Source organism: Phodopus roborovskii, unplaced genomic scaffold, assembly GCF_943737965.1.
Source record: "Phodopus roborovskii unplaced genomic scaffold, PHOROB, whole genome shotgun sequence".
NCBI classification, from domain to species: Eukaryota; Metazoa; Chordata; class Mammalia; order Rodentia; family Cricetidae; genus Phodopus; species Phodopus roborovskii.
The window spans coordinates 13,166,185-13,180,968 of record NW_026126547.1 but is presented as its reverse complement, the minus strand read 5'-3'; positions in this window follow the sequence as shown (position 1 = coordinate 13,180,968).

Sequence of the window (14,784 nt, the reverse complement as noted above, 5' to 3'; positions counted from 1 at the left end):
TTTCTGCAGCCTTCTTCCCAGTACATCAGATGTCACACCTAGTCAGGCAGCACTCATGGGCCCAGCACTGGGGTCCCTGAGCCCTTGGACCTCCACCCCCCCCCCCAAGCCATGCGCTGGCTGTCACTGCTCTGAGAGTTGTTTTGGGATCAGAACAGCATCATCCCATGGACTCCAGCACAGACCTCCAGGATCGGCGTCTTGGCCCTCCAGTAGTTCCTCACCACCCTCTGTTCTGCAACCACAGCTGTCTGGGAGGGTAACCCAGGCCCCTTAAGGTTAAGGATCCTATATTGTGTGCTGCTGATTGGCGAATCTGGGAGAACCTGTCCCCACAGGCAGTCCTGAGCTTTATAGAAATGGTCTTTCCTGGACAGTGACTAGTAATGATGTGAAAACGGAGACGGATGTTCTCAAAGGACTGCCCCACTTAGGACCTGTTTAGACTAAACCCTGAGCTGTTTACAGTAGAGCTGTAACTGGCTGCCTCTGGTCCCGGGACTCTGAGGGGCTGCAGGACAGAGCTGGCCATGGCCTTACAATGTCCTCCACAGCTTCGTGAACACCTACCTCTCCAAGGAGGCTTAAAGATACCATTCCACAGGAAGAAACGACTAGAAACATGTGAATTTTAAAAATAGATTGCCTATGGCTTTTCCCTGCAGAGTATTCTCTGGTGTGCCTGCTTGTTTGACTTCAGTTTTTATTGGCATATATTCATTATACATAGTAGTGGGTTCCATAAGGACATTTTCATACAAATATATAATGTACTTTCACCATGCCCTCTCCTTACCTCCCTTCCTTTCCCTTTTCCACACCCTGGTGTGGGACATCTGTACACTGCGTGACAATATATTGCTGTGATTGGTTTAATAAAGAGCTGAATAGTCAATAGCAAAGCAGGAGGTAGAGGTGGGACCTCCGGGCAGAGAGAGGAAGTAGGAGGAAATAATCTAGGTACAAAGGAGAAACCAGGAGACCCAGAGAGGAAACATGAGGTACAGTATGGAAGAGAGGTGATACCAGGTAATGAAAGAACATAGAATAATATAAATGGGCTAATTTACGTTATAAGAGCTAGTTAAGAACAAGCCTAAGCTACAGGCCAAGATTCCATAATTAATAAGAGATCTCCATGTCATTATTTGGGAGCTGGCCAGTAGCATCCACTCAGCAGTGAAGAGAACTTGGTGGTTTGCAGGGATAGTGGGAGAGAGGGTATTAGCTCTGAGCACCCACGAGGAGACTCACAACCCACTGTAACTCCAATTCCAGGATCTCACACCCTCTTCTGGCCTCTTCAGACACAGCATGCAGGAGGCACACGAACATTCCTGCATGCCAGCGCACACACATATAAAAATAAATATTATACAAAATGCTTTCTTGGGTTGCTTCCTTTCTTCCCTCTCTCCTCCTTTCTTTCCCCTCATCCTGCTCTCAATTTGGAGACAGCCCAGGCTGGCTTAAGACTACAAGTTAGACTCCCTTAGCCTCTCAAGTGCTGCGATTCCAGGCTCCTACAATCACACTCAATCCAAAGGAGTCTTTAAATAGTAATCCTTGCAGTAAGACTTAATACATGTCTGTCTCTATAATGTGCTCACTACACCATCGATGACCTAGTGGCCACATGCAGCTTGGGGCCAGACATCTCTTGTCAGTAGTCTATTTGCAGACAACAGCCTTGGAGCCTTGCTGCTCCTACCCCAAGGTCATAATTCTGATGATGGAATCCAGATGCGACAAGAGATCTGAGGCAAGTCATTGAGGTGTCTCAGTGTCAACTCCCAGGTAGCCCTTTCACCTGCCTGTGACATCACAGATGAGACGGGCCTGCAGATAGGGCTTTCTGGTAGTGAGTGGGTGGGTCAGCGTGGTGAGGGCAGAACCGCATGGGGCAGGTGGAAGACGGTTTAACAGCACCAGTGTCTGTTCAGAGCTAACTGTCCAAACCTCATTTCTACCCAAACAATCCCCCTGGGAGTGTGTCCTGGGGGAGCAGTCTCATGAGGATGGTTAGGAGAAAAGTGGACGCCACAGAAGAGAACAGTTGTGCAGCCATCAGAACTCCCTGCCTGGGCCTGGATGTGACTCAGTGACAGAGTACCTTCCTAACACACACAGGCTCTGGGGTTGATCCCTACAATGGGAAGAAACGGGGCTGGAGAGACAGCTCAGCAGTTAGGGGAGTTCTTGCTCTTGCTGAGGACCCCCAGCCCCCTACAGGGCAGCTCACAACCATGTATAACTCCAGTTCCAAGAACCCAGTGCCCTCTTCCGACCTCTGCAGTTACCAGGCAGTGCCCAAACGTAAATACAGGTAAAACAATACATAAATAAATCTTTTAAAAATTAAAAGAAATGAAGTACAATCTCAGTATTTCTGAGATGAGAGATGGACATGCTAAAGGTGAAATGCATCATAGGAAATGATAATGTGTAAAGCCTACGGTGCCCACACTGTGAAAATAAGTTTTACTTGTCTACAGAAATCTATGAGTGGACACTGCTGTAAGAAGCTGAGGCGGGAAGACCACTTGGGGGCAGCTAGAGCAACATTTGGAGACCAAGCCGACTCAAAAATAAAACCAACTGAACAGAAACCCCAAAGACACATTTTCTGGCCCCTCTCTACACCCCACCCACAGAAAGGAGATAAAATACAAGTGTTGTGACGCTGTGAGGGCAGAGGAATACAAGGCAGAGAAGGAGCATGAGGCAGGCTCTCGGGAGACTAGCCCTGCCATTCAAACCCACAGGGCAGGACACAGGAAGGAGCCCAGTGTCTGATGCAAGAGCTGAGCTGGCTTGGCTTCCTACACCTGTGAGGTGGGCGGGCATCACAGGCTGGGAACACAGCTCAGCTGGCAGAGCTTGCCCTAGCAAGCATGGAGCCCTAGGTTCAGTCTCCAGCGCCCCACAAACCTGAGCACAGCAGCGCCCATCTGTAATCTCCATACCCAGGAAGGACCGGTTCAAGATCAGGGGCTGGGAGGATTGTTCAGTCAAGGTCAGATCCTCAGCACCCCACAATGTACCTGTAATTCCAACACTGGGGAGGTGGAGTCAGGGGAACCAGAGAGCTCCAGGCTAAGGAGAGACTGTCTCAAAATGTAAGGTGGAAAGCACAGGAAAAAATAGGCAAATCAATCTCCAGTCTACACACACACACACACACACACACACACACACACACACACACAGAGAGAGAGAGAGAGAGAGAGAGCTAGAAAGACAGACAGACACAGAGAAAATCAAGGTCATCTTCAGCTAAATAGCAAGTTCCAAAACAACCTGGTATGTGTGAAACTTTGTCTCAAAAATAAATTAAAATAAAATAAAAATAGACTCATGAGCAATTAATGTCAATGGAGACAAATGATCCCTGGCACAAAGCACAGGGCTGTGGCGACAGGTCCAGAGGTGTTTGAACTGAGCAGGTGGGAGATGGGGCGAGCAAGACGGCGACTTGGGTGGAGAAGGTACAGGTGGAGGACGTTGTTTCCCGGGGCTGAGGCTGCAAGGAAGGTTAGATGGACACACCCTGAAGACCTGCAGTTGCCATCCTCTGGCTTTAAGACCTTAAGCAAGGTCCAGGCTGGAATAGCATAGGGACAGCCTGGTTTCCTGGGACCCCAGTCCCATGCCCAGGAGGGCCCTGCACATGCACGGAGTGGGAGAGTACAGGAGAGGAGTAGATCCTTGCCTTGGGTCTCGGGGAAATGAGATTGTCACGGGCCCTTTAAGAGAACTGGAATCAGTAAGTAGCCCTGCAACTCAAGGGATTCTTTCATACCTGGGGTGCACGTGTGTGTGTGTGTGTGTGTGTGTGTGTGTGTATGCATGTGTGCATGTGAGTGTGTGTATGTGCATGTGAGTGTGTGTATGTTGTACATGTATGTGCATGTGTGTTCATGTGTATGTGTGCATGTGAGTGTGTGTATGTGTGTGTATGTTGTGCATGTATGTGCATGCGAGTGTGTTCATGTGTATGTGTGCATGTGAGTATGTGTGTATGTGCATGTGAGAATGTGTGTGTTTGTGTATGGGTGTACATGTGTGTGCATGTGTGTGTTCATGTGTATGTGTGCATATGAGTGTGTGTGCATGTTGTATGTGCATGTGAGTGTGTGTGTGTTTGTGTATGGGTGTACATGCTGTGTGTGTATGTGCATGTGAGTGTGTGTGTGTTTGTGTATGGGTGTACATGCTGTGTGTGTATGTGCATGTGAGAGTGTGTCTGTATCCTATCCTGAACAACCCCACCTCTGTGACCCAGACCTTACTTCTAACTCCACTTCTCTCTCCTACAGAATCACATCCGGGACACAGCCTGGAGGAAGCGCTAACCCTGAGTCTAGACAGCCACGGGTGAGAGCACAGCTGCCCTATCTGCCGGTGGGTACCACAGTGGGCAAACTCCTAAAACCCGCCTTTCCCTTCCAGATGAGTGCTGCTGTCTGCAGCAACACCTGTGCTGTGAACAAGTACTTTCCCGCCACCTTTCCTGAAATCCTGCCTGCCCTGTGGGACTGGGGAATTTGCAGGGGTGGCGGTGGTGGTGACGCCGTGCTGTGTGCCCTTCCTTGCAACTCTGCTGCATGTTTTTCACACAAGCAGACTGGGTGTTCAAGAATGGAGCAGAGATTCTGCAATGGAAGTGCTAGGACCCAGACAGCGGGAGAAACTGAATTTTTCAGAGCAGTTCTCACACCATGGCTCCAATTAAAAGCCTAAGAATGCTTCACAGACTACTAGTGCCCAGGACCCTCCAGGGGTGCCCCGGGATGAAACCCTCTCCTTCCTTGGTTTTAAAAGTCAGCTACATGATTATCCTATGCCAGGCCTGAGAACTACCCATCTAAAACTAAACACTTACATTAAATAGAACACCCACCAGAAAGCTAGAATAAAACAGGCTAATAGGCAGTTGGGAACCCGTTGACCCCAGTGAATAATTAAAGAATGCTAAATAAAACAATAATGAGATAACATTTCATGTATCAAATTGTCAAGCTTTTTTTTTTTTTTTTTTTTCCTAGTGATAGACTATTCCCAAGAATCTGGGAATCATAAAGGTGTTTTCAGGCATTTTTCTTTTTGTTTTTTAAGGACGGGATTGGTTTCAAGTCCTATTTATGAGAATGAATGTCAATAATTTTTTCAGAGGCCAGTTTGGCACACAATTTTGACCTGTCAATTTCTCATGAAGATTCTAGACAAGATCGCAAGGAGCAAGGAGCAGAACAAAAGTTGTCATCACTGTAGGAAGAGAATTCTTTTGTTCCTAACATCTGATATTAGAAGATCAGGTCAATGGGTTGTGAGGCTCCATAGACCAGAATGCCACAGTCACTGAGTGACACCCAAGAGGACAGTGTGCAAAGTGTGTGCATCAGAACTCAAAGAGATCTTGAAAACACATACACCAAGCTTTACCCATGCACACCTCTGACTAGAACAAAGACATGTGCCTTTTATTTTTATTTCTCTGTTTTCTAGGACATTCCTACCAAAGACACATTTGGATTTGTCAAAAGGGGAAACTTTTTTTTTATTATTTAAAATGTTACTTGTTCCTTTTGTTCCTGGAAGATGATGATCTACACATTGGAGCAATGAAACCCCAGATAATCCCCTGCCCAGACCTTCTCGGCTTTGCCCCTCGTCTTTGACTAGAAGATGGGTTTATTCCTTCCCCAGGCCTTTTTCCATATTGCTGGGCTGTGAGGGAGGTGGAGCTGGGGACGAAGGGGACCCAGGGGGCTAAGAAATCCTGGCTCCAGTTCTGTTTAGCCGTGTGACTTGGGGTCATGCCTCCACCACGGGCCTGTGTGTGCACTACTATAAAAAGGAGTGAAATCACTATCCTTCTGGGTGCCTGAGAGATAGTGCAGTGTAAAAGTCTCAGCCTGTGGCCAGGCACTGGACATGCAGTAGATGCCATCTGATTGATTTCAAGAGGTGTGCAGGTCACACACAAGAGTGGGCAGCAGTGGCTTCCACAAACCCACCTGATCCAGCCTGGGAGGGAGGCTGGGGACAGAAGCCAGGCAGGCCCCGGAGTCACTTCTCCAGTAGGGCCTTCCTGGATTCTGGCCTACGGGAAGCCAGTTGATTAGAGCTTCTGACATGAGTGCCTTCTCTAACCCTCTATCCTTCTCCTGACAGATGAGACACATCTCACCACAGGCCACTGTCCCCTACAACAAAGTGGCCTTGGGAATCCTAGGCCAACTCTTCTTGCTGACGCCCTGAACCCTATGTCTACTCCATGCCTTCAAGGACCTTGCAATCAGCCCAGAGAAAGCTGCCTACCAAGATGGCCTAGCTCTAGACAACAGAGGGAGGTCGGGAACAAGGAGTTCCCCCAAAGCCAAAGCCTTTTCCAAGTACATGGGTGCCTCAGAGGCCATGCAGAACCCTGTACACAAATTGGAATGTGAAATGGCTGTATTCTAAAAGTCAAATTTAGAAACCAGAATTGCTGACTCAGCCTACTCTCCCCAGGCTGGGACTAAGGTCTTCCAGAGAGTCCTGCTAGCTCATGCTTTCCCAGGCTATATTGTAGGCTGTGCCTCTGCGATTCCCAAGCTCCCTTCTCTGAAACTAAGGAGTTGGCAGAACACATGGGCCAACCCCAACTAGGGGGTGAATGACTGACTCCAGTCCACTTTTTTTTTTTTAAAAAAATAAGGTAGAGAAAGAATAAAACAGCCATGAATGTGCTAATGCCAATTAGAAAATAGTTAAGTCCTGAAACTTCATCGAGCATCTCACGGGTGATATTCTGCATCTGCTACCCACAGCTAACCCAGAAATTAGGCCTGCAGTTCAGCTAACTATGTATGAATGAATAAAAGACATTGCCACACATCTCAGATAAGGTGTGGGGAGGCAGCAGGAACCCTGAGTGTTGTGTCTCCACACCCACAGAGAGTTAAAATCGCTTGTACTTGGTGTGATTTGACAACTCTGTGAGCCGTGAAGGCAAGCACCTGCAGATGGGAAGCACATTTTAAAAATGAAATTAACCAAGGAGGAGGGGCAGGGGCAGAGCAGGGTGTTCAGCTCATACCCCAGGCTGCTCTTCTAGAAATCTGCATCGAGATCACAGCCTCTGCTCAGTCAGCTAATGAAGTAACACCTGTCAGGCCTCAGGTCTCCCCCTCCAGCTGCCTGTCACACACACACAAGCACACTCACATGCAAGCACTTACTGACATGCACACACACAAGCATGCATACACACGGGCATCCATGTACATAGGCACGCAGACTCATATGCACACATGTGCACAAAAGCATGCAGGTACACATGCACACATTCACATGCACACAAATGCACTCACAGGCACACATGCACAAATGCATGCACGCACGCAGTCACATGCACACATACCCACACATAGTATGTCCCTGTTCTAAGCTATGCTGAGTGCTCAATGCTTGAACCAATTAGAATTTATAGACAGTCTCGCTAAAGAGAGACAGCAGGGATGAAGAGATGGTTGAGAGATTAAGAGCACTTACTGCTCTTGCAGAAGACATTAAGTTCAACTCCCAACACTATCACTAGGCAGCCCACAACTGCCTGTAATTCCATCTCTGGAGAGATGGGATGGCTCAGAACTCCGTTGGCTCCTATACATGGCACACATACATGTGCACACACACATAATTAAAATAATAGAAAAAGAATTTATAGGCAGAGAGAGGGGGGAAATAAAAAGAATTTGTAGACAATATATTTTGAACTTTTAACTTCTTCCTGAAATCAGGGACCCAAGAATTCCTGAGCTCAGCCTAGATCTTGTGTTATCTTAGCAAGAGCTACCAGTGGCTTTAATACTCTGTCTGAACTGGACACGGCTCCGGGGCTCTGGGCTTCGACCTGCTCCTCTCCCACCATGGACTCCCTGGGCAGTGTGTTTCCCAGTGTGAGTGGGGTAGGGCCCAGGATGACAGACCATCCCTTCACCCCAAACAGCATTGAAGGAGAAGGTGTGCCTCTGTCAAGCCAGCAGGGTTGGTATTTTTCTTCTGGGGAAAGGTCCCCTGTTTTGTGACTCAGATCCTGGGAATCTGGAAGTCTGTTCAGCTCCAGCTAGAGTTGTGATCCCCAGAGCCCTCACCAGGGTTTAAGTGAATGTACTTGGGTTTCTTAGCTTTCCCCCGCCCCCCAATTCCCCTCGGTGGACTCCTTTTGTCCTTGCTAAATCCCCTCCAATCTCCCATCCAAAAGCTGGCAGATCCAAGTGGAATCCAACACCAAAACACTCACACAAAGGCTGGGATTAATAGCTGGTTTGTCTGGGCACAGATGTGCAGCAGATTGGGAGGGGCACATTTCTCCTGTCACTTGAGTCAACTGGCCAGCTGGCTCTGCACTCAGGGGCTGGGAGAAGAGGGAAGAAGTATGGCAGGGATTCCCCTTCAGGGGACCTCTCCCCACTTCCTGAGCTGCTAACTTTTGTGGGTCGCCTAGCTGGTGACTGTTAAGGTCTGCTCTGCCTTCCTAGCCCTTCCAAAAAGTTTCTGGACTCAACTCCGGTCTTCCAAAGCCTGGATGCTGACGTGGGCCACAGCAATCCTCCAAGCTGCCTGAGAGCCAGGCAAGCCCCTGAGTTCTCAGGACATTTGCAGTTTAGGTGGCATCAACGTTCCTAGAAGAGGCGAGGACTGAAGCTGAATGACCGACTGGAGGGCAAGGATTAGGGAAGAAGAGCGTCCTCAGGGACTTCAGGAGAAGTCAGCAGGTCAGAGACGAGGCATGGGAAGACCCTTACATCTCTAGGGCACTGGGAAGCCACGCTGGATGAATCCCAGAGCAGGACTCAAGGAACATGTGCTGAACAAGGAGGCGGGTTTTGTTGTTGCCACAGAAACAACAAGGTGTTGCAGAGCCAGTTCCTACCCAGGCTTCTCACCTCCAACAAATCTTTTCTGTGAACGGCCCATGCTACTGTTCGGCCACTCCATCTTGGAGATTACAAATGTAGTCCTCAACATGTAGGACAGAAATATCAGATACCCCATTCTCTGTCAGGCTGGCCAGGCTCCGTTTCTAGCCAGAAAGCTAGTCAGAAATACAGGAGTTGATTTTGGGTTTTTGTAGGACCTGTTCTTCACTAGGGGGTGCAGATAATATTTGGGGTCTGTAGTCCATGTGCTCTCTGAGAGGCTTGCTGGCCAGGACACGATGTCCACTGTCAGGAGCATATTCCTATATGGCAGAGAAAAAAAACAGGTAAGAGAACAGAAACAAGGTACATGATATGACTTCTGATGGAGATAGTCTTGGGGGGGGTAAGGAATGCTGGGGGGTTGGGGGGGTGAGGGAAGGGGTGATATGCTTGTCAGAAACGTTCCAGTGTCTGAGGTGGCCAGGGTGACCTTGTCCTTGAGGTCATTCTGCAGACTGGAAAAGCAAGTGCTGCTGTGAGAGAGAAGGGTTGCTTGGCAGCTCCTTCCTTTGAGGAAGGTGAGACAGGCAGGCAATAAGGCTGGGTAGACACCCAGAGCACGCACTTTAGAATTTAGTTAATACAGCCGTGAGCGCGAGGGCCCAGGGTCTCTCTCTTCTACACATGAGCACTGCAGACACAGGGTGGGCCTTGCTTCCAGCATAACCACTACCAGAACTGCATAATAAAAGATGCTCAAACTCCTCTGGAGATCTCTGAGTTCTCTGTCTGGTATTCTGAAACAGTACCCCGAGGCTCTGGGGCCTTGGGTTTGGACAGTATGTCTGCAGTGCGGAGGAGGTGGTCAGAAGCTATGGCGAGGAACTAGCTTGAGCTGAGACTTGAAGATGAGGAGGAGTGAAACCCAGCAGGCACATCCCATGCTCCCCATCACCTCTCCTGATGTATAAAAGCAGTCATTTGCAGGCACTGGAATTCGCCATATATTTCGCATTTCTATGACCAAATGCCCAGAGAAGCAACATAATGAGGATTTTGTTTGGTTCATGGTCTTGGAAGGTTTCAAATCATGAAGATGGGAAAGGCAGAGTGGAGCTGTGGCAGGGGAAGCGTGTGCCAATGACTCCTCACATCCAGCAGACCGGAAGACCAGGAGCCTGAGTGAAAAGTGGTGCCGCATCCAGGCTTCAGAGGCCACCTCTGTCAAGAAAAGCCACCTCTTCTATTTCGTGGAATGAAATACTGCTTTTTTTTTTTTTTTTTTTTTTTTTCCAAGACAGGGTTTCTCTGTGGCTTTGGAGGCTGTCCTGGAACTAGCTCTTGTAGACCAGTTGGCTTTGAACTCACAGAGATCCGCCTGCCTCTGCCTCCCGAGTGCTGGGATTAAATTAAAGATGTGTGCCACCACCGTACCAAGGTTAGATTCAATTCTTAAATATAATTACGTTCTTTAAGATTTGCCAGGTTGAGAAGGCGCTCTGGTGGCAAAGTGCCTGTCATGCAAACATAAGGACCTGGGTTTGATCCCCTGTAGCATAAAATTCGTGTTTCAACCCTTTGTCCGGCCTGAGTTGATGTCTTCGGATCCCCTCTCTGGGAGGCCTGTCTTTACCCCAGTCATTTTTCACCCCCCATAGCCAACCCCTGCCCCGTCCTCACAGTGTACCCCAACCTTGTTGCATTTTCTAAGTTCTCAGGGCGCCTCTCCTCTGTCAGGTATTGGTCCCAGGGCAAGACACAGTTCATAGGAAGCTAGGCCACCGATCAAAAGGAAGTGGGAACCTCCAAAAAGCTGTGTGGCACCAAGCAGGAGGCCCTCGGATGGGCGCTGGTTGGTAATAATTGTTAGTATCTAGCTGTAGTGGTGATTACATAGGATTAAATAACTCCACCATAGCCCAGTGCAGGCAGAAGAGGTCAGAAGCCACCTACGTGACTGCTGTCCCTCTGCCCTCTCCTGCTGGATGACAGAGGACAGGTCCCAGATCTGCCCTAGGCCCTCGCCCCTAGCACATAGTGTCCAGCCCTCCCAGGCGCCTACACCCTCAAAAGAGATACGATCATCTGCCAGACGCCGGGCTATCCTAAGAAGAAATGACACTGTTATGAACATGAAATTGAGCTGCTGGGTACCTCAGGCAGGCCCTGGGGAGGGAATGTGAGGTCACCCGGCTGAAGGGAAGGAGGCTAAGTGAAGGACAAGAGGGGGAACTACAGGAGGGCTGGTGGGCCAGGAGAGAGGTGAGTGGAGTAAAGAGGAGGTGAAGGGTTGGACAAGTTGCAGGGTCCACAAAGGCCGAGGCAAGAACTCTGGACTGGGTGCCGGGGAAGCCAGGAGGGCCGGCCCTTAGGGTACAGGGAAAGTATAATCTAACATTTGGTTTCTAGGTGTATGGTTGGACCAACATGGCCTAGGTAGACATGAGGAGCTCCAGATGCAACCCCAACCACCCAAATGAGAAGCTGCATTGCCACAGCCTTATGTCTGTCCCCTCCCTGTTGACCCCTCCCCTTCTCTTCACTCTGGGCATCGCCTTGGGGACAGAGGACCCATGTAAGGGGTGACTGGGTGGGGGTGGGGAGTACAGCCCTGCAGATGGAAATGCTGCTGGGAGCTGTCTGTGCAGGGATGCAATGTTCATGGTTTCGAATTTCCTGGTGGAATGATTTACTCTCAGGAGTAGGTCCTGGGCCACGTGGGGTCAAGGTGACCCAAGGGATTTGGGTGACTAATGGTGCCACCTTATGCCACCTCCAACCTCTAGCCTTTGGTCAGTTGAATGAAAATCAGTGAAGTGCCAAGCACGTGTGACACATACCTGTAACCCTGGCTCTAGGTAGGCAGAGAGAGGAGGGCTTCAGTAAGCTCCAGGCTACAGACTGAGCTCAGAAGTCTGTGCAAACCTGTTCTTCCCTGTGGCCAAGCTGAGGGGCTCCCGGCATATGCAGACTAGAGGCGGCTCTACTCTGCTTCTCTGATGATATGAAAAAACTGTTCAAAAGCAGCTTGGGGAGGGAAGGAGCTCTTTTGCTTACACCTCCAGATCACAGCCCATCATGGAGGGAAGCCAAGGTGGAACTGAAGGCAGGAACTGAATCAGTGACCACTGGGGGCTGCCGCTTACTGGCTTGCTCAGCTTCTTTTCTCACACAGCCTAGGCCCACTTGTCCAAGGACAGGACCGCCCACAGTGGGCTGGGCCCTCCAACATCCCTCAGCAATGAAAAAAGTCCCACACACATGCTCACAGGCCAAGCTGATGGAGGCAATTCTAATGAGATTCCCTCTCCCTAGATAAGTCAAGTTTTGTGTCAAGCTGACAAAAAAACTAACCAGGGCTTTTGACCCCTTGGCAGCTTGATACAAAAACATGCCACTATTAAACTAAAACCTCTACTTTCTCCCTTTCTTGTTTAGCCCCAGGATCTTTTGTTACTATTACAACATAAAATGTAACTTTAAGACCCTAAGTCTTTAAAATTTTCAAGCATTTAAAAAATTCAAAGTTTCTTTAAAGTATCCAAAGTCTGTTGTTTCCTGTGGGTTCCTGTAGAAACAAAACCAAGTTAAATACTTTCTTATTCCAAGATGGAAGACCAGTTATAATCAGATCAAAGTAAAAACAGTGTATGTAGTTGCAACATATAGAACTCATTCACTCATGATAGTTTAGGCTCCAAAGGGTTTGGACTTCCCACTTCTCTGCCTGCCGGCCCCCACCATCCACGGCTTGTATGGCAGGTTCCATTCCACATCTGTAGCTGTACGTGATCATCTCAGATCCTGGGGTCTCCAATACCCTGGTAGCTTTACTGCAAATGAGGTTGCACCTTCACCAATGGCTTCCTGGACTCTCTTCAGGGACTCCAAGCCTGCCACATGGTGTCAAGCCTGAATGGCTTCAATCCTAGGGATTTCCATGACACCTGAGGCCACGCTTTCACCGGTGGCTGCTCCTGGCTTCTCAGAGCTGCTCTTTATAATGGCTTCTATCTAGCAGTCATGAAGCCAAAGCCAGTTAACACCTAGGCGATTCTTACATGTTACCGAATTAGGTTTTTTATTTGTTTGAGACAGGGTTTCCCTGTGTAACAGTCCTGGCTGTCCTGGAACTCGCTATGTAGATCAGGCAGGCCTTGAACTCACTGAGATGTGCCTGCCTCTGCCTCCCAAGTGCTGGGATTAAAGAGGTGCACCACCACTGCCCAGTTTGGCTGCCAGGTTGAGCTGCAGCTCTGGCAGCCTCTGGACCACAACTTGTGTGTGCTGACTCAGAGGAAAACTCACAGAAGACTTCACCTCAAATCACGCTGGTCTCTTCTTAGTCACAGCTGATTCTTCAGTTGCAGCCAGCCAGACTATAGATCCTTAATTCAAATATACCAGCAACTCCTGATAGTCTTTAAGGGCCTCTCAAACTTCCCAGTGAGACATCACAAGCCAGGCCTCCTCATTTCTCTCCGCATTCTTATCTCCCAAGCTCCTATTAAATATCCCATCATTCTCCCATCATTCTGAGCACTCAATGACTTTTCCTGCCCAAAGTTTCAAATGCCACCACAATCTCCCCAAAACTGTGAAGAAAAAGAAAAAATCTGTCAAAGCAACGCCTCACGGCTAATACCCACTTCCGTCTTAGTTTGCTTTGTTGCTGTGATAGAATGCTGGCCAAAAGCAGCCGGGGAGAAGAGGGCCAATTTGGTTCACACTTCCAGATCATTTCCCATCATCTAGGGAAGAACTCAAGGCAGGACCTGAAGCAGGGGACACTGGGAAATGGGAAGGTCACTTACAGGCTTGCTCTTATACAGCCATATACCTTTCTTATACAGTCCAGGCCCACCTGCCCAGGGATGGAACCACTTATAGTAGGGTCTCCCACACAAATCAAGCACTCAAGAAAATGCTCCACAGACACACTCGTGGACCAATGGTATCTGCTTCGAGTTGTGTCCATGATATCAGCCTATATGGACCTGGGCCCCTGGATAGCACAGCAGTGTGTCTCCAAGGTGCAGAAAAGGAACCTAATAACGTGCTCGGATGTCTGCTCCCGTGCCGCCTTACTTAATTAATAACCTTTCTGGACTTCGGTTTTCTGGTTTTTGCCTCAGTAAGAGGGTCACCTGAGACTGAAAATGCTTTCCAGGGGTAGCTTTGCCCAGCCTGGCTCCCCAAGGGCATTCTCCCAGCCACTGGCCAATTAGAGCCCTCCTTCATAAATTACACTGCTCAAGACTGCTGCCCACTCTGTGCTAGTGCCTCTGGCTTCTACCCTCTCGCCAGCAGGTACTTCTCCACAGAACCCAGCCCCTCCTGGTGCTGCCAGCCCAGCATGGGCAGCCTCTCTGCCTAGACTGTTCCTCCAGTCCTATATTCCTGTAAGTCAAAGCTGCATAGACCAGCCCGACGACAGGGAAACCTTTTGCCACACCACACCGACAAAACAGCTAACCGGCTGAGTAGCTCCCAGGAGGAGGGAGGCCGGGCACGGCGGCTATGGGTCTTCCTGGTGACTCAGCCTCACTGGGTCTATCTCAGAGCTCACAGCTGAAGCCCAGCCCACCTGATCCCCAGACACCGGCCTCATGAGGCAGAGGGCAAGCTAGTGTGCTGTGGCAGCAAAGCTCACTTCAAGCAGGCATGCAGGATGAAGGGGGTTGGCCGAGAGGCAGAGCGGGAAGTGATGGAGACAAAGTTGGGAGAATGGGCTTCCCACCATCAGGACTGGCTGGGCAAGACCTGGGGTTTGGCTCTTTGGCTAGACTGTTCATATTGGCCACCTCACAGCTGGGGTACTTCCATCCCCTCAACCATGGGTAGGCATAGGTTTGGAGAAAAGAGAGGGAGG